Here is a 20,287-nt window from a genome sequence, read left to right as displayed (position 1 = left end):
TGCAGACTATGAGTTGCAGGTGAAGAAGTAAGAATAGACCAATGTTTGGTTTCACTCATGAGTGGCCAACAGTCTGCTCTCTGGGGTGGGTGGAAAGTATTTAAGGGACTCATTGACTAACTCCTGCCCCCTTTTGGTTGGTGACCTAATGAAGTGTTTGGAAGTTGTTAGTGCATTTTCTCCAGTAGATGTTTGAAGCACTCAATATACACTTTTCTTACCAAATCTTATTGATGCCATGAAGATCTGGTTGTTAGGAACCTGTGGCAGATGTATGAACATTATCTGGTTTTCTCACTTGTCTGTCTTGTAAAGTAGCGGAGAGTCACAGTTACCCGTGTATCAGGGTCTGCCCTGGACTTTGTTATAAGAACCCACTTTTCTTGTATGTCCCTATTTCTAACCAGCTCTGTGGGTGATTCTGAGGCACAAAGAAGTGTGGGAACCACTGGCCTGGTGGCTGTACACATTTTGCCTAGTAAGGGAATGTTTTTGCATGACCACCTTGCATGTTACACTTGTGTAACAGACAACATATTACATATATTTTTAGTTTGCATTACCTGAGAGCATTTAATTTGCATTACATGAGAACATTGAGTGAGCATTAAATGTGCATTAATTTGCGTTACATGAGAGCATTACACGAGAGCATTACTTGAGCATGCATGTGAGGTATGACTCCCAGTTTACATAAGAGGAAAATGATGAAGTCCATCTTCTTTCTCTAAAACCCACTGGCATTTCTGTTGTGCATCTTGTGCATGTAGTTTTGGTACAGCCTTCGTCATTAATTAGTTTTGTTATTCGCTTCTCTACACACCAGCTGCCCCATTTACAGATAGCTTGAAGGCGGTCTGGAGTGAAGCACTGGGGAAAGGGGAGCCTGAGCTTAGATGGGGAATGGGCTAGTTTTTAAATTGCTCTTGACTGCAAGAGTACCCTTGACAGGCAGGACACAGATTTTTGACTCATTTCTCAAATTAAAAAAAAAAACGCAAACTCTCCCTTTTTCTATGACAACAATAACAACAAAAACCGATGGTTGACATTTACCGAGCACTCATTTCAGGGCAGGCGTGGTGCTGAGAGCTTTACATTCTTTGTTGACTGCTCATAACAACCTCATAAGTCAGACGTCATCATTGGTGCTGTTTGCAGAAGTTGAAACTGCTGCTTAAAGAAGCTCAGTAGTTGCTTACAGATACAGTCTAAGTGTGAGAGCAGTGGGCTGTCTCCAGAGGATTTAACCGCCAGGTGGTTTGCAAGGTCCCGATCCTTGACCAAAGCAGGATGCCTCCAGGAGGCATCACTGAGTACAAGCAGCTGGGTGAATCTCATTATGGGGCTTCCTGGGACCTGTAGGGCTTCCCTGGTGGCTCAGACGTTCAGGAGTCTACTCGCAATTCAGGAGATCCGGGTTCAGCCCCTGGGTTGAAAAGATCCCCTGGAGAAGGAAATGGCAACCCACTCCAGTACTCTTGCCTAGAAAATCCCGTGGATGGAGGACCCTGGTAGGCTACTGTCCATGGAGTGGCAAAGAGTTGGACACGACTAAGTGACTTCACTTTCTTTCACTTTCTTTGAGGCCTATGTGAATTTATTAAGAAGAAAAAGGCTTCATGAATTGCTGTATTTTAACTGATATTTTAGATGAATTTCTTGCATAGCTGAGACCAGAACTGAGAGAATTTTACCTAAAATTTCCAAAGCTTCCTTCTATTCCAAAAGTCCCCATAGTTTCCTAAATGAAAGAAAGGAAAAAAAAAAAAAAGGTTAAGTAAATAACATACTTCCTCAAACTTTAGCCCTTTTAATCTGTTCCTGACTAGTAGGCTGTGTAATCACCCAGGACTTTAGAGCTATTATCTAAACAATTCACATTCTGACTCCAGTAGTTTTCAAAGTTGGGAGAGTATGATAACCTTTTGATTCAGGAAGGAAATCTTAGAATTTCTATTTTTAACTGATCCTTCAGAAAGTTTATTGTCATGCGTAAGACATAGTGTAGTCATATGTATGTTAAATCAATGACTAAATAAACAAATGTTTATTATGTGTATTCAAAAATGTTGGAGACAACCAATTAAGTTGTTGTTCTTTTCTATTTTTTTAAATTTAATTTTTATTTTATATTGGAGTATCGGGCGTGACTGAGCAACTAATGCTCACATACATAGTTGATTTACAATATTGTGTTAGTTTCAGGTATACATCATTCCCTGGTAGCTCAGAGGTTAAAGCGTCTGGCTGCAATGCAGGAGACCTGGGTTCGATCCCTGGGTTGGGAAGATCGCCTGGAGAAGGAAATGGCAATCCACTCCAGTATTCTTGCCTGGAGAATCCCATGGATGGAGGAGCATGGTGGGCTACAGTTCATGGGGTCGCAAAGAGTCGGACACGACTGAACGACTTCACTTTCACTTTCAGGTATTCAGCAAAGTGATCCCAGTATACATATAATATATATCTATTCTTTTTTAGATTCTTTTCCCATTGATTATTATAGAATATTGAGTAGAATTCCCTGTGCTATACAGTAGGTCCTTGTTGATTATCTATTTTATATATAGTAGGGTGTATATGTCGATTTGAAACTCCTAATTTATCCCCCACCCCCACCACCTTTCCTCTGTGTGAAGCTGGTTTTCTCTGTGGGTAGAAATAGAGTCTGTGTTCCACTTATCTATTGCTAGCTAACAAACTACCCCCCCCCCCAAAACTGGTAGTTTAAAATGATATTAATATTTAACTTTCTCACAAAGCTGATGTTTGGGGAGGGCTCAGTGGTACTGGCTTGTGTCTGCTCCATCAGGATGGCTTGCAAGCTGGGCTGGAGGCTGTGCACTTACAGGCCTGGCTGCTGATACTGCCTGGGGTCTGAGAAGACTCAAACACTTGCAGACAAAAATGACTGGGGCTTCTTGGTCCATCTCTGTTTTCCTCGTTGGTCTCTCCATGTGACTTCTCCAGCGTGGCAACTTCAGCTTAGCTGGACTTTTGACAGAGCCACTCACGGTGCCCACAGTGCATCTCCCAAGGGAGAGAGCCTGGAGGGAGCCCAGTGACCTTTTCTAACTTAGCCTCTAAAGTCCTGAAGTCATCCAGGGTCACTTCTGCCACACTTTACTTTTTAGGAGTAACTCTCTGGGAATCAGACTTCATTTTTTTGATGGGCGAAGTGTCAAAAGCTTTATAGACTTCTACACTTTCCTTAACCTGATGGGGATGGTGAAAGACCAGTAAGGTGAATGGATATCATCTAAGGAAATCTGGACATTAAGCCACAACCTGGATGTGAACCAGAGGGGCTGAGCTGAGTGGATTCCAGACTGAGTGGATTCAACCCACCTGTCCCCGTTGCCTTCCTGCATGTCTACCTCAGTGCCCGCATAGGCCCTGGGAAACTCCACCAGGCTTCTAGCCTGGTCCAGAAGTATTTTAAAAGGCATTTGGAGGTGGGGATAGAAAAAATATTAAAAATAGACTAGATGACACTCCATGAAGGGGAAAGAAGACTGGATTCCATTTTTCTATTCAGTTAGGTCTGAGAGAAGAGGTTGAGGGTCCTCCAGCCAAACTATCATGCATGTCAAAATGTCATCACAGATATGTGTAAATGCATATTCCTTCCTTCAAAAGGTCATGTCAGTCATAGGTACGTATGCCTATAAAAAATATGTACGTATGTGTGCGTGCTCAGTTGTGTCCGACTCTTTGCCACCCCAGGGACTCCTCCAGGATCCTCTGTCCCACCTACCAGGATCCTCTGTCCGTGGGATTTCCCAGACCAGAATACTGGAGTGGGTTGCCATTTCCTGTTTCAGGGGTGCAATCTTTATTTCCTGTGTCTCTTGTTTTGACAGGCAGATTCTTTACCACTGAAGCATCTGGGAAGCCAAATAATTATACTTTCTATCAAAAGGTTATTTCAGTAACAGATGTGTGTTCTAATGAAACTGTACTTTTGCTATAAGAATTTCCTATTTGTAGGTTAGTTGATATTACTGAAACAAAAGTATAGCCAATGAACATTTAAAGTCACTTTCTTCTTTGCTCTTCACAAACCTTTTTTTTTTCTCCTATTATTAATGTCTTTTTTAATGTGGTATATCTGTTACAATTGATGAGTCAGTTTTGATACATTGTTTTTATACTTTGTATTATCTTGACAAATGTATAATGATATGTAATCTCGTATCATACAGAACAGTGTTATTGCCTTAAAAATGTCCTGTGTTCCATCTGTTCATGCCTTCATTACCCTCAAACCTCTGGCAACCAGTGATCTTTTTGCCATCTCCATAATATTGCCTTTTCCAGAATGTCACATATTTGGAATCATATGGCAGTAGCTTTTTCAGACTATCTTCATTCTTATCTGTATGCATTTAAGCTTATTCCATGTCTTTTCGTGGCTTGATAGCTCATTGCTTTTTATCACTGAATAATATTCTGTTGTACACATACACTGGTTTGGTTATTCATTCACCCATTTGTGAATCTTGGTTGCTTCCAATTTTTGGCAATTATGAATAAGCTACTATAAACATTTGTGCACAGGTTTTTCTATGGACATAAACTTTCAACTCATTTACGTACATGCCAAGGAGTGCTATTAGAGTATTTTCAGTTTTGTAAGAAACTGTCAAAACGTTTTCCAAAGTGGTTGTGCCATTTTGCATTCCCACCAGCAATGAATGAGAATTCCTATTTCTCAACATTCTCACCAGCATTTGGTGTTCTCAGTGTTTTGGATTTCAGTCGTTATAGCAGTTGTATAGTGGTATTTCATTATTTTAATTGAAGTCCTCTAAGGATATATGATGTAAGTCTATTTGTGTTTGCTTCTTTGCCACCTGTACATCTTCTTTGGTGAGGTTCCCAACATATCTGATAAAATAAATTTATAACAAGTAGTTGAGTAAAATCTCTTTTCTGTAAATAATAAAACACTATAAAAGAACTCCTTCTTGATAACCTACTCCATTGAGGTGACTGAGTTTAAGTGCTTTGATTTGTGTACTTTTCATTTAATTCCTAATTTCTAAGAATATGTTTGTTCCTGAAATTATGCTAAATTCTGGGCTAAAGTCTAATAATGGCTTCCTTTGACTTTGGATTAAGTAGCTTAAAAGAAGCCAGAGAAGAATGAAGAAATTTGGAAGTTGTTCAAAGGAAAGTCTTAAAGATGATTGAAGAGTTGAGACCTAAGACCCAAGAAAGTGTAATTAATTGAGATTATTCAACTTTTTCTTGATGTTTGCTTATTAGTTTTTTTATTCATTTATTTTTTTAATTAGAGGATAATTGTCTTACAGTATTGTGTAGGTTTCTGCCATACATCAGCATAAACCAGCCATAGGTATACATGTGTCCCTCCCTCTAGAACCTCCCTCCCACTGCCCACCCCATCCCATCTCTCTAGGTTGTCACAGAATACTGGGTTTGAGCTCCCTGAATCATATAGCAAATTCCCACTGGCTATCTATTTTACATATGGTAATGTATATGTTTCAGTACTGCTCTCTCAATTCATTCCACCCTCTCCTTCCCCCACTGTGTGCATAAGTCTGATCTCTATATCTGTATCTCCATTGCTGCCCTGCAAATAGGTTCATCATGTGAAGACTTAATTTGGGGGGGGCTCCAAAATCACTGCAGATGGTGACTGCAGCCATGAAATGAAAAGACGCTTGTTCCTTGGAAGAAAAGTTATGAACAACCTAGATAGCATATTAAAAAGCAGAGACATTACTTTGCCAACAAAGGTCCATCTAGTCAAGCTATGGTTTTTCCAATAGTCATGTATGGATGTGAGAGTTGGACTATAAAGAAAGCTGAGGACTGAAAAACCGATGCTTTTGAACTGTGGTGTTGGAGAAGACTCTTGAGAGACCCTTGGACAGCAAGGAGATCCAACCAGTGAATCCTAAAGGAAATCAGTCCTGAATATTCATTGGAAGGACTGATGTTGAAGCTGAAATTCCAGTACTTTGGCCACTTGATGTGAAGAACTGACTCATTAGAAAAGACTGTGCTGCTGGAAAAGATTGAAGCAGGAGAAAGGGGCGACAGAGGATGAGATGGTTAGATGGCATCACTGACTCAATAGACATGAGTTTGAGGAGGCTCTGGGAGTTGGTGATAGACAGGGAAGCCTGGTGTGCTGCCGTCCATCGGGTCACAAAGAGTCAGACACGACTGAGCGACTGAACTGACTGACTGAACTGAAATAGGCTCATCAGTATCATCTTTCTAGTTTCCATATAATTTCTGACTTTTTAAACTCTTTATAATAGACTCTAAGTTCATCCACCTTATTAGAACTGACTCAAACGTATTCCTTTTTATGGCTAATATTGCACTGTATATATGTATAAGTTCTTTATCCATTTGTCTGTTGATGGACACCTAGGTTGCTTCCATGTCATAACTATTGTAAATATTGCTGCAATGAACATTGGGGTACATGTGTCTTTTTCAATTATGATTTCTTCATGGTATATGCCCAGTAGTGGGATTGTTGGGTCCTATGGTAGTTTTATTCCTGCCTTTTTAAGGCATAAATAAAAGGAATCCAGACTGAAAAAGGAATAATACTCTAACTGTTTGCATATGGCATGATACTTTATGTAGAAAACCTTAAAGAAAGATGCAACTAGAAAACTGCTAGAGCTTAATACACAGAAATCCCTAGTATTCCTATAGACTGAAAAATCAGAAAGAGAAATTAAGAAAACAATCCCATTCACCACTGCAGCAAAAAGAATAAAATACCAAGGAATAAAACTACCTAAAGAGACAGAAGACTTGTATGCAAAAATTTATAAGACACTGATGAAAGAAGTCAGAGGTGACACAAACAGATGGAGAGATGTACCATGTTCTTGGAACAGAAGAATCAATACTGTGAGAATGACTCTCTGTCCAAAGCAATCTATTGATTCAGTGCAATCTTTATTAAACTATAAATGATATTTTTCACAGAACTAGAACAAATAATGTCACAATTTGTATGAAAACACAAAAGACCCCGAATGGCCAAAGCAATCTTGATAAAGAAGAATAGAGGTTATCCATTCTTAACCTGGAGAAGGCAATGGCACCCCCTCCAGTACTCTTGCCTGGAAAATCCCATGGATGGAGGAGCCTGGTAGGCTGTAGTCCATGGGGTCGCTAAGAGTTGGCCATGACTGAGCGACTTCCCTTTCATTTTTCACTTTCATGCATTGGAGAAGGAAATGGCAACCCACTCCAGTGTTCTTGCCTGGAGAATCCCAGGGACAGGGAAGCCTGGTGGGCTTCCGTCTATGGGGTCGCACAGAATTGGACACAACTGAAGCGACTTAGCAGCAGCAGCAGCATTCTTAACCAGAAATCAACTTTCCTGACTTCAGGCTATACCACAAAGCTACAGTCATCAAGACAGTATGGTACTGGCACCAAAACAGAAATATAGACCAATGGAACAAGATAGAAAGCTCAAGTAAAATCCATGCATGTATGGGCAGCTTATTCCTGATCAAGGAGGCAAGAACATACAATGGAGAAAAGACAATGTCTTCAGTGAATGATGCTGGGAGAACCGGACAGCTATAATGTAAAACAATGAAATTAGAACACTTTCTAACATTATATATAAAGATAAACTTAAAATGGAGGAAAGACCTAACTGTAAGACCAGAAACTATAAATCTCTTAAGGGAAAACATAGGCAGAACACTCTTTGACATAAGTCACAGCAAGATCATCTATTACCCACTTTCTAGATTAATGGAAATAAAATAAAAAATAAACAAATGAGACCTAATTAAACTTAAAAACTTTTACACAGCAAAGGAAAATATAACTAAGGTGAAAAGACAGAGTTGGGAGAAAATAAGAGCAGATGAAACAACTGACAAATGACTAATCTCCAAAATATACAAGCAGCTCATGCAGCTCGACACCAGATGGTCAATACTGAAATCAGATTTATTATATTCTTTGCAGCCGAAGATGGAGAAACTCTATACAGTCAGAAAAACAAGACTTAGATTTGACTGTGGCTCAGATCATGAGCTCCTTATTGCAAAATTCAGGCTTAAATTGAAGAAAGTAGGGAAGCCACAGAGTCATTTAGGTATGGCCTAAATCAAATCCCTTATGATTATACAATGGAGGTAATGGAAAGATTCAAGGGATTAGATCTGGTAGACAGAGTGACTGAAGAACTATGGACAGAGGTTTGTAATGTTGTACAAGAGGTGGTGAGCAAAACTATCCCCAAGAAAAAGAAATGCAAAAAGTCAAAGTAGTTGTCTGAGGAGATCTTATGAATAACAGAAGAGAAGCAAAAGGCAAAGAAGAAAGGGAAAGATATACACAACCGAATGCAGAACTCTGGAAAATAGCAAGGAGATAAGAAAACCTTCTTAAGTGAACAATGCAAAGAAATAGAGGAAAACAGTAGAATGGAAAAGACTGTAAATCTCTTCAAGAAAATTGCAGATACCAAGGGAACATTTCATGCAAAGGTGGGCACAATAAAGGACAGAAACAGCAAGAACCTAACAGAGTCAGAAGATATCAAGAAAAAGGTGGCAAGAATATACAGAAGAACTATACAAGAATGGTCTTAATGACTTTGATAAACAAAATGGTGTAGTCATTCACCTAGAGCCAGACATCCTGGAGTGTGAAGTCAAGTGGGCATTACTACTAACAAAATTAGTGGAGATGATAAAATTCCAGTGGAGCTATTTCAGATCCTAAAAGATGATGCTCTTAGAGTGTTTCACTCAATATGTCAGCATATTTGAAAAGCTGAACAGTGGCCACAGGACTGGAAAAGGTTAGTTTTCATTCCAGTCTCAAAGAAAATAAATGCCAAGGAATGTTCAAACTACTGTATAATTGCACTCATTTCACATGCTAGCAGGGTAATGCTCAAAATCCTTCCTTCAAGCTAGGCTTCAGCAGTATGTGAACCGAGAACTTCCAGATGTACAAGCTGGATTTAGAAAAGGCAAAGGAACCAAAGATCAAATTGCCAACATCTGTTGAATCATAGAAAAAGCAAGGGGATTCCAAAAAACCCATCTACTTCTGCTTCATGATTACACTAAAGCCTTTGACTGTGAGGATCACAAGAAACTATAGAAAATTATTAAAGAGATGGGAATACCAGCCCACCTCACCTGCCTCTGGAGAAATCTGTATGCAGGTGAGGAAGCAACAGTTAGAACCAGACATGGAGTAATAACTGGTTCAAAATTGGGAAAGGAGGACAGCAAGGCTGTATATTGTCACCCTGCTTATTCAACTTCTATGCAGAGTTAGTTCAGTTCAGTAACTCAGTTGTGTCCAACTATTTGCAACCCCATGGACTGCAGCACACCAGGCCTCCCTGTCCATCACCAACTCCCGGAGTTTACTCAGACTCATGTCCATCAAGTCAGTGATGCCATCCAACAATCTCATCCTCTGTCGTCCCCTTCTCCTCCTGCCTTCAATCTTCCCAAGCATCAGGGTCTTTTTCAGTGAGTCAGTTCTTCACATCAGGTGGCCAAAGTAGTGGAGTTTCAGCTTCAGCATCAGTTCTTCCAATGAATATTCAGGACTGATTTCCTTTAGGGTGGACTGGATCTCCTTGCAGTACAAGGGACTCTCAAGAATCTCTCCAACACCACAATTCAAAAGTATCATTTCTGTAGTGCTCAGCTTTCTTTATAGTCCAACTCTCACATCTGTACATGGCTACTAGAAAAACCATAGCTTGGACTAGATGGTCCTTTGTTGGCAAGGTAATGCAGGGTACATCATGCAGATGCCAGACTGGATGAATCACAAGCTGAAATCAAGATTGCAGGGAGAAATATCAGTCACCTCAGATATGCAGATGATAACTCTAATGGCAGAAAGTGAAGAGGAACTGAAGAGCCTATTGATGAAGATGAAAGAGGAGAGGGAAAAAGCTGGCTTAAAACTCAACATTCAAAAAACTAAGATCATGGCATCTTGTTCCATCACTTCATGGCAAATAACTGGGAAAAAGTGGAAACAGTGGCAGATTTTATTTTCTTGGGCTCCAAAATCACTGTGGATTTTTTTTTTTACCACTTTAATGCCAGTGATCATTTTATCTTATTTATTTTTTAATAGAAATGTATTTATTTTAATTGGAGGTTAATTACTTTACAATATTGTATTGGTCTTGCCATACATCAACATGAATCTGCCACAGGTATACACGTGTTCCCCATCCTGAACCCCCTCCCTCCTCCCTCCCCGTACCATCCCTCTGGGTCATCCCAGTGCACCAGCCCCAAGCATCCAGTATCATGCATAAAACCTGAACTGGCGATTCGTTTCATATATGATATTATTTATACATGTTTCAATGCCATTCTCCCAAATCATCCCACCCTCTCCCTCTCCCACAGAGTCCAAAAGACTGTTCTATACATCTGTGTCTCTTTTGCTGTCTCGCATACAGGGTTATCGTTACCATCTTTCTAAATTCCATATATATGTGTTAGTATACTGTATTGGTGTTTTTCTTTCTGACTTACTTCACTCTGTATAATAGGCTCCAGTTTCATCCACCTCATTAGAACTGATTCAAATGTATTCTTTTTAATGGCTGAGTAATACTCCATTGTGTATATGTACCACAGCTTTCTTATCCATTCATCTGCTGATGGACACCTAGGTTGCTTCCATATCCTGGGTATTATAAACAGTGCTGCAATGAACATTGGGGTACACGTGTCTCTTTCAATTCTCGTTTCCTCAGTGTGTATGTCCAGCAGTGGGATTGGTGGGTCATAGGGCAGTTCTATTTCCAGTTTTTTAAGGAGTCTCCACACTGTTCTTCATAGTGAAGAACATCCTCTGTCGTCTGTACTAGTTTGCATTCCCACCAACAGTGTAAGAGGGTTCCCTTTTCTCCACACCCTTTCCAGTATTTATTGCTTGTAGACTTTTAGATCGCAGCCATTCTGACTGGTGTGAGATGGCACCTCATTGTGGTTTTGATTTGCATTTCTCTGGTAATGAGTGATGTTGAGCATCTTTTCATGTGTTTGTTAATAGAAATTTTCATTAAAAAGCAGAGACATCACTTTGCTGACAAAGGTCTGTATAGTCAAAGTTGTTGTTTTTTTTTTTAATAATTCAGTTCAGTTCAGTCGCTCAGTCATGTCTGACTCTTTGCGACCCCATGAATCGCAGCACACCAGGCCTCCCTGTCCATCACCATCTCCCGGAGTTCACTCAGATTCATGTCCATCGAGTCAGTGATGCCATCCAGCCATCTCATCCTGGGTTGTCCCCTTCTCCTCCTGCCCCCAATCCCTCCCAGCATCAGAGTCTTTTCCAATGGGTCAACTCTTCTCATGAGGTGTCCAAAGTACTGGAGCTTCAGCTTTAGCATCATTCCTTCCAAAGAAATCCCAGGGCTGATCTCCTTCAGAATGGACTGGTTGGATCTCCTTGCAGTCCAAGGGACTCTCAAGAGTCTTCTCCAACACCACAGTTCAAAAGCATCAATTCTTTAGCACTCAGCCTTTTTCACAGTCCAACTGTCATATCTGTACATGACCACAGGAAAAACCATAGCCTTGACTAGATGGACCTTACTCGGCAAAGTAATGTCTCTGCTTTTGAATATGCTATCTAGGTTGGTCATCATCTTTTAATCATCTTTTAATTTCATGGCTGCAATCACCATCTGCAGTGATTTTGGAGCCCCAAAAATAAAGTCTGACACTGTTTCCACTGTTTCCCCATCTATTTGCCATGAAGTGATGGGACCAGATGCCATGATCTTTGTTTTCTGAATGTTGAGCTTTAAGCCAACTTTTTCACTCTCCTCTTTCACTTTCATCAGGAGGCTTTTTAGTTCCTCTTCACTTTCTGCCATAAGGGTGGTGTCATCTGCATATCTGAGGTTATTGATATTTCTCCCGCAATCTTGCTTCCAGCTTGTGTTTCTTCCAGTCCAGTGTTTCTCATGATGTTATCTGCATAAAAGTTAAATAAGCAGGGTGACAATATACAGCCTTGACACACTCCTTTTCCTATTTGAAACCAGTCTGTTGTTCCAAGTCCAGTTCTAACTGTTGCTTCCTGACCTGCATACAGATTTCTCAAGAGGCAGGTCAGGTGGTCTGGTATTCCCATCTCTCTCAGAATTTTCCACAGTTTATTGTGATCCACACAGTCAAAGGCTTTGGCATAGTCAAGAAAGCAGAAATAGATGTTTTTCTGGAACTCTCTTGCTTTTTCCATGATCTGGTAGTCATGTACAGATATGTATTTGACTATAAAGAAGGCTTACCACCAAAGAATTGATGCTTTTGAACTGTGGTGCTGGAGAAGACTCTTGAGAGTCCCTTGGACAGAATGTAGATCAAACCAGTCAATCCTAAAGGAAATCAACCCTGAATATTTGTTGGATGGACTGATGCTGAAGCTCAAGCTCCAGTACTTTGGCCGGCTAATGCAAAGAGTTGACTCACTGGAAAAGCCCCTGGTTCTGGGAAAGATTGAAGGCAGGAGGAGAAGGGGATGGCGACAGAGGATGAGATGGTTGGACGGTGTCACCGATTCAATGGACACGAATCTGAGCAAACTCTGGGAGATGATGGACAGGGAAGCCTGGCTTGCTGCAGTCCATGGGGTCATAACAAGTTGGACACGACTTAATGACTGAACAACAACAACATGCAGCTCAATACCAGAAATAGAAACAACCCAATCAAAATGTGGTCAGAAAGCCTGAACAGACATTTCTCCAAAGAAGACACACAGGAGGCCAAGAAACACGTGAAAAGATGCTCAACGTCTCTCGTTACTAGAGAAATATTATTCAAAACTGCCATGAGGTATCGCTTCACGTTGCTCTGAGTGGCCATCATCAAAAAATCGACAAACAATAAATGCTGGAGAGAGTGTGGAGTAAAGGGAACCCTCTTGCACTGGTGGGAATATAAACTGCTACAGCCCCTCTGGAGAATGGTATAGAGATTATTCAACTTTGACAATCGGTGTTTGAAGGGAAGACTCACTCTGACTTATGCTGATTATGCTGACCTGAACCCTCCCCTGTGGCTCACTCCATACACTAAACAGTCACTATGCCAAGTGATGCCATAATTGGAATTCTGAATTAGTGAAAATGTCTGTAACGGCTTTGATTCTGTTTCTGCCCTCTGCCACCAAGTTTAAACTTCACTAAATGTAATTTTAGTGCTTTCTAATACTTTGAAAATGGGTAATCCATAGCACCCTTATTCTCAGACCAAGCCAGAAAATAGAGGGTTTTATTTATTTATTTATTTATTTATGTTTTAACAGGAATTTTACATCCTGTTAAAATTCTTTAACGGGAAGGTGCCTTGCTGTTCATTTCCATCCTATTGAGTAGGGAGCTTAATTTTGGTTAGTTTTAGTGAAAAAAAAAAAAGTCTCGAAAAGTCAAATTTATAATTAATAATTACAGGCTAGTTGTTAAAGAATTTTCTTTAGTTATGTTAATTGATTTTTCTCTCCCTAGAATGACTCAAATATTATGGTACCTTAAGATGCTGAAGATAGAAGTGCTATGTGTATTTCTTTGGAATCTAGAATCTGTGAATTTTCTCTTTTTTTCAAAGTTGCTTTTTCATTGATCTTAAGGATTTTTCAGTATTCTACTTTAGAATGAAAACTCCTGTGTGGTTTATGTCCATAAAAGACACATTTAGGACTGTTCTGTTTGGAGAGAATTTGTTACATAATTATGTTTCCTAATTACTACATTAGGAAACATTCTCTTAGGGACTTTTTCCGGTAATTGATCAGTTCAGTATTTATTTTGATAATGGTAACTGTTACATCAGTGCTTGACCTGTGTTGTGTAACACACATTTTTGCCCTAGATAAATTTTATCTCTGTGGTCAATGCATTGCACACAGAAAAGACCATAGACCCTCCTCTTCTTTTTGTAAATCAGTTTTGTGAACTGATTTCTGATTGTATTTTTAAATTGATGCAGCAGTAGGAGAAATTTTCAATTGGATTTTAAGACTATTCTATCTAACTATGGTAGAAAGGCATACATGTATGGTATCTTGAGTTTATCTTGTAGGTCCAGATTTTGTAATTCTTAGAGTGTTAAAATCTGATAAATTTGATACCTTTACATCCCTCAGAATGCCTTACAAGTAGATGTAAGGGTTATATTCAGTACAAATGTTGGATGTTTGTATTTGCTTCACTGGGATGCATTTAAAAGGAAATATACCGGTACCTAATGCAGGCACCTTAGCAGTTTATAAGCTACTGTGAAAAAAAATGTGGAGATTTCACAAACCATGAATGCATATGTCATGTTCCTGGAATGCTTAGCAAAGAGACTTTTTTTTTTTAGTTCACTATATAAAACTTGTTTCCTTCATTTGTTTTCAGTTACTTTTAAAATTATCTGGGTTGAATTCATTAATGATTGGTGTCCTCTTTTTTATAGACTGCCATGGTCATGCTGTGGTCTGCCCACAATCACCTTGTACTGGGGTATTCTAAGTTTGGTAAACATTTAAACTGGGAGTCAGTGGGAGATTCCTTTGATAGTGCTTCTGTAGGAAGCTTCTTTCCTCCAGTCCTCAGTCCTGTGGAATTCAAGCCAGAAGGGTCCTCAACTGTCAGGAAGAAAAAAATCTTAGCACCTGGGATGGCTATAGGTCACCCTTATGATTCCATGGAGCGCATTGCTGTGTTTCAGGCTCTGCTTCCTTTGGGATGCATAATGAACTCAGTGAAATTCTCTACCTGACTTTTGACTGCAGACTTATTAAGATGAGAGCACGAAGGCTTTCTCTCTTAGGATAAAAGACTGATGGAAGTACAAGTTGCTTTGTGAAACCAACCTCAGTTGTAGGCTGAAGGCAGCTTATTTGTGAAATGTTAAAATTACATGGAATAACTTTTGCACTTTCCCTAGCTAATTATTATTTTTTAAATGTCTGTCCTTTCTCTTTCCTGTTTCTTTTTGTTTTCCCTGAATATTGTTCTGGTTTTGTTTTTTAAATATACTGACCTTTTTGGTGATTGGAGTTGTTAGAATTGAACTAGACCCTTTAAAAGACTGGTAAATCCTCTCAAACAAAACAAAACAAAATTTTGTGTGTGTATGCACACACACAGAAAATCAAAATATGTAGAAAGAAAAAGAAAACTATTCTGTTATTCTTGGGCCTCAGAATTGCACTCATAAAAGCTTAAGGCAAAGTGAAGGATGAAATCCAGATGAAGTGGTGCTAATGAAACACTTGCTTTCTGCTTTAAGAATTTATTTGAAACATTACAAGTGCACTGAACTGCCTTTTTAAATTTGGTTCTAGGAAAGCTGTCATTGAATGGAGTTCTGCTTTAACATCTTTTTGCAAAATGAGGAATTCTTTCAGAGGGTAGGAATCATCTTTAATAGATCTCTTTACAGCTTAACCTATCTTTCTTTTAATCTCTTTGAGCATCAACTTTATAATCTATAAAGATAGAAATACTAATTTATCCCTGCTCGGGTGGTCTGGAAAATTAAAAGAAAATTAGCGTAAGTTTGCTTTTTGAGTAGTAAAAAGTCTATATAAATGTTCAGAGGCTTGTGTTTCAGACTGGCACCTGTGTTATATTAATTAGCCTTTAATATGTTACTATCATATTATTTAATTTTCACAAAGGGAATGTTAGAAAAATTGGTGTCTAGTACTGCCTTGTGGCTGAATTCCAGAGTCTGACTTTGTGAAGATCATTAACTCCTTGGAACATCAGTTTCTCATTCATCTATTCTTCCACTGTGTACTGAGCACCTCCACCATGTCAGACAGTGAAAGGCAGAGGTGGAGCTCATGGAACTTGAGCTCTACCTCATACAGAATGCATATATGTATATATTATGGGCTTCCCTGGTGCCTCAGTTGGTAAAGAATCTGCCTGCAAATGCAGGAGACCACCTGCAGCGCAGACCTGGGTTCGATCCCTGGGTCAGGAAGATCCCCTGGAGAAGGAGGTGGTGACCCATACCAGTATTCTTACCTCGAAAATCCCATGGACAGAGGAGCCTGGTGGGCTACAGTCCATGAGGTTGCAAAGTCGGACATGGCTTAGCAACTAGACCACCACAAGGGGGTCAGAAGGTGGCAAGTAGTGGTCTGCAAAAAGCCAAGGGATGAGGAATGCAGAGAGTAGAGTTTTGTTTTCCAGTTTTATTGAAGGTGGCCAGAGAAAGGCCTCATTGAGCAGCTAACTTTTGAGGAGAGATCTAAGAATGATCAGGATGGAGGCAGGTAGAGGTGAGTGGGTAGAGGAATGCAGATACCCCACAGTAGAGGTGTGTCATGGCAAGGAGGCCAGTGTGGCTGCAGATAAGTCAGTGAAAGAATGAGCAGAAGATAAGGCCAGAGGTTGGAGAGAGGAGGACAGATAGCATAGCGCCTCATAGGCCATTTTCTGAGTTAGGAAAGGGAACACTAGAAGATTCTCCATGAGTTAGAGTTTAATAGGGTGTTTTGTCTGGGGAATATAAACACAGGGGTCAGGCTTTATCCTTTAAAATCTCTTGTAGTCTAGGTCCAAGATCCTATGATGCTGGATGGTTTCTCTCCCAATTCTCCCGCTCTTATTCCAGGAAGAGTAAAAGCTTGTTCAAGCTCTTCTTGGCCCACTAGTGGGACCAGCTGTTTGGCAGACTCTAGGAGTTAGTTCTCCATCAGTGTGGGTCAGTAGCATCAGTTGAACCTCTTCCCATGGCTTTCTAAAGATAATTTAAAAGAAGTTTTACTGTTTCAGAAGTACTAAAGAATTGATACAGGTAAAGGTGCATGCGTGCATGTGTGTGTGTGTGTGTGTGTGTGTGTGTGTGTGTGTATCATGTCTTTTTGACCTCAGCACAAGTGAAAAGCCCAGGGCAAATCAGCTTATGAACATCTAGGAAGACTTCCTCCCAACTTTCCAATTCTTTACTGATCCTTGGAAGACTGCCCTCTGAGTGTTCACATGAGCCTCCTGCCTTACCAATGGGTAAAAGAATTTGTCTCAATGTGGTGCAATCACATGGGATTTCAGGACCAGGAATATGCTACTTACTAAATTTCATAGGACTTATAAATTTTTTAAAACCTTTGAAAAAAGAAATTACAGTCTAGCACTAAAATTATTTGCCATCCTAGTTTGATCAATTTATTTTTATATTTGAATTCTTTAAATCCTCAAATACAGTGTTAGTTGGGGAATAAATATTTTATGTGTGTGATGACTTGGAGTACACCAAACTTTTGGGAGGATAGAATCTAGTATGAAGTGAAGCAGCCATTCTGTACATTAAAATGATGGCTGATGATATTAATTCAAAAAAAAAGAATAAGATAATCTTTCCATTTTTTAAAAAAACATTTTAATTCAATCAAAGCTTCCTTATTTGGATGTGAAATTTCTATATTTATCAAGTCCACTAATTTCTATATTTATCAAGTACAGAAATAGAAACAACACCTCAAATTCCCTTACGTTCTCTGAGAGAGAGAAAGAGAAAATGAGAGAGGGAAACAGACAGAAAGACAGACAGACAGAGGAAGAGACCAGTGTTTTCTGCAGTGAATTTTTGTGCTTACAAAAGAAAACATTAACCGAAAGTATCAATGTCATTAAAAAAGACGTGGGTGGAAGTTACCAAAGGGCATTTGGATTCTCTGTAAAAGGCCTTGAAATTCCCAATAACTAAGTTTAATAAAGGAAAAATAATCTCGCATTGAACTTCATTAAATTGATTTGGCAGGATATTCACAGTGCAGCTCATGCACATGTGTAAGATGGTTTCCCAGCATCGCAATGGATTGAAAAGGACATATACGTTGGTACTAAGGTTTAAGACACAGCAAAAGCTAATTGTGATAGAGCGAGAGGTTCTATTAGAAATGACATTGTTGGGATGGTGTGGAAGGTGGGAGGAAAGTTCAAGAGGAAGGCAGAAACCAACACATAGGCATACCTATGGCCAAGTCATGTTGATATATGGCAGAAACCAACACAATATTGTAAAGCAATTATCTTCCAATCGAAAATAAACACATGTTAAATTTTTAAAAATGACATTGTTTATGAAATATGAGGGAGTACCATGGACCTCTGACTAAAACCAGACTGTCCTTATGCTGCTGTCTTGGAGAGACCAGGACTGCTGTGTATTATATGGGACTGCTGTGTATTATAAACATATTCATAAAATTATTTCCCAGGTTTACTTCTGAGTTGCTCACTTTGAGAAGTTGCTTATATATGATTAATAGGAAGATTATATATGAGTAATAGTAGTAATCATTACTACACGTGGTTAATACTAACCAGACTATTGAGAAGAAACATGAGTAAAAGTATTGATCAAGTAGTTGGCTTTCTTGATCCTTTATACATTTTTAATTTCCTTACACTCAATTAGTGACTTTGAAACTCTTTAGAAAAGTGTTCTCTGATGCAAAATCACTTGCAAAAAAAGTTAGGAGCTCCCAGAGTTCTGAGCCTGATTGATGGATGTCATGTCCACAGCCATTGTGCCACCATCTATTACCAGCAAAGTCAGCAAGAGATCTAGCTGGCTTTGATTGAGAAGTTGTTAGGCAGATTGTCTCAGTTTTGAAAATCATCTCTTTTGATAACAATAGCAAGTATTAAGACTTACATAGTGCTATGATATGCCAGACATTATTTAAATACATTTAATCCTCATTTTGACTCTATCTGATGTGTATCAGTTAGCTTTCTATGTATAAGAAACCACCCTAAAATATAGTGGCTTCAACCATATCATTTAATATTACTAGTCCGTGTGTCATCTGGGTGGTTCTGATCTGGGCCAGACTAGTATATCAACAAAGGTCCATATAGTCAAAGTTATGGCTTTTCCAGGAGTCATGTATGGATATGAGAGTTGGACCATAAACAAGGCTGAGTGCTGAAGAGCTGATGCTTTTGAACTGTGATGTTGGAGAAGACTCTTGAGAGTCCCTTGGATTGCAAGGAGATCAAACCAGTCCATCCTAAAGATACCAATCCTGAATATTCATTGGAAGGACTGATGCTGAAGCTGAAGCTCCAATACTTTGGTCACCTGATGTGAAAAACTGATTCATTAGAAAAGACTGTGATGCTGGGAAAGATTGAAGGCAGGAGGAGAAAGTAACTGCAGAGGACAAGATGGTTGGATGGCATCGCCGACTCAATGGACATGAGTTTGAGCAAGCTCTGGGAAATGGTGAAGGACAGGGAATTCTCGTGTGCTGTAGTCCATGGGGTCACAAAGAATTGGACATGACTGAGTGACTGAACTCCACCAATAACAAATATGTCTTCTGGCAGCTGGGGGTCAAGGACGGAGTCTTATCATCTCAGCTGAGCTCTGTTCTGGAGTCTCATCTGGGACCACTGGCCTAGTCCATGTGATTGCTCATCACTCAGTAGCATCCTGTTCACAAGGAGCGTGCAGGGGCCTGGGAGAGAGTGGAGGAGAGCAAGGTTCCTTGAGACCTTGTCTTGAAGCTGATCCAGCATCACTCCCGGGGAAGTCTGTTGGCCAAAAGAGTCAGAAGGCCAGCCTATAGTCAAAGGGAGAGGAAGGAGACTGCACTTTTTGATGGGAAGAGTCTCCCATGATGAAGAGTAGATATTGGGATGAGTCAAGGACTCATTTCTCCTATCTCCCACAAGTGGACACAGCTATTTCCATTTGACAGGTGAGAGAGCTGAGATACACACTTTCCATGACACAAGGTTATATGGTATGTAAGTGTCCGAGTCAACATTCCGACATAGGGGGTCTGACTCCAGAATCCATGGTCTTGACCGACATGCTGCATATCTCCTTGTCCTTTCTTAGATGTCACTGCTGTATATGTCGTGGATCATGGGAAGTCATGCTTGTTGCCTTCTTTCTTGGAGAGGACCTCTCAGGCCCATGGCACCCTCCATGCTGCCTCATCCCCTTAACCCAATGCTGGTAATACATGATACTTCTCTCCCCTTTAGTATTTCCTCCTGGTTTTTACTCTTATCTCAGAAAGAAAAATCACCAGGTTTTTATAAATGGATTTTAGCAAAGTATTCATCGTAGTGTCTTGGTCATGTAGAATACCAATAGACAAGGGTAGGCACTGTTTCTATACACTTTTGTTTAAGATTTTATTTTTAGCAAATTGCAAGGTATTTTTAAAAAATTCTAAAATGAGCTCTTCCTTTTATTACTTTGTACATTCCATAATGTAGGGACCTTGA

Source organism: Capricornis sumatraensis, chromosome 13 (genome assembly GCF_032405125.1).
Source record: "Capricornis sumatraensis isolate serow.1 chromosome 13, serow.2, whole genome shotgun sequence".
Lineage (NCBI taxonomy): Eukaryota > Metazoa > Chordata > Mammalia > Artiodactyla > Bovidae > Capricornis > Capricornis sumatraensis.
Note: the sequence above shows the minus strand (reverse complement) of the source record.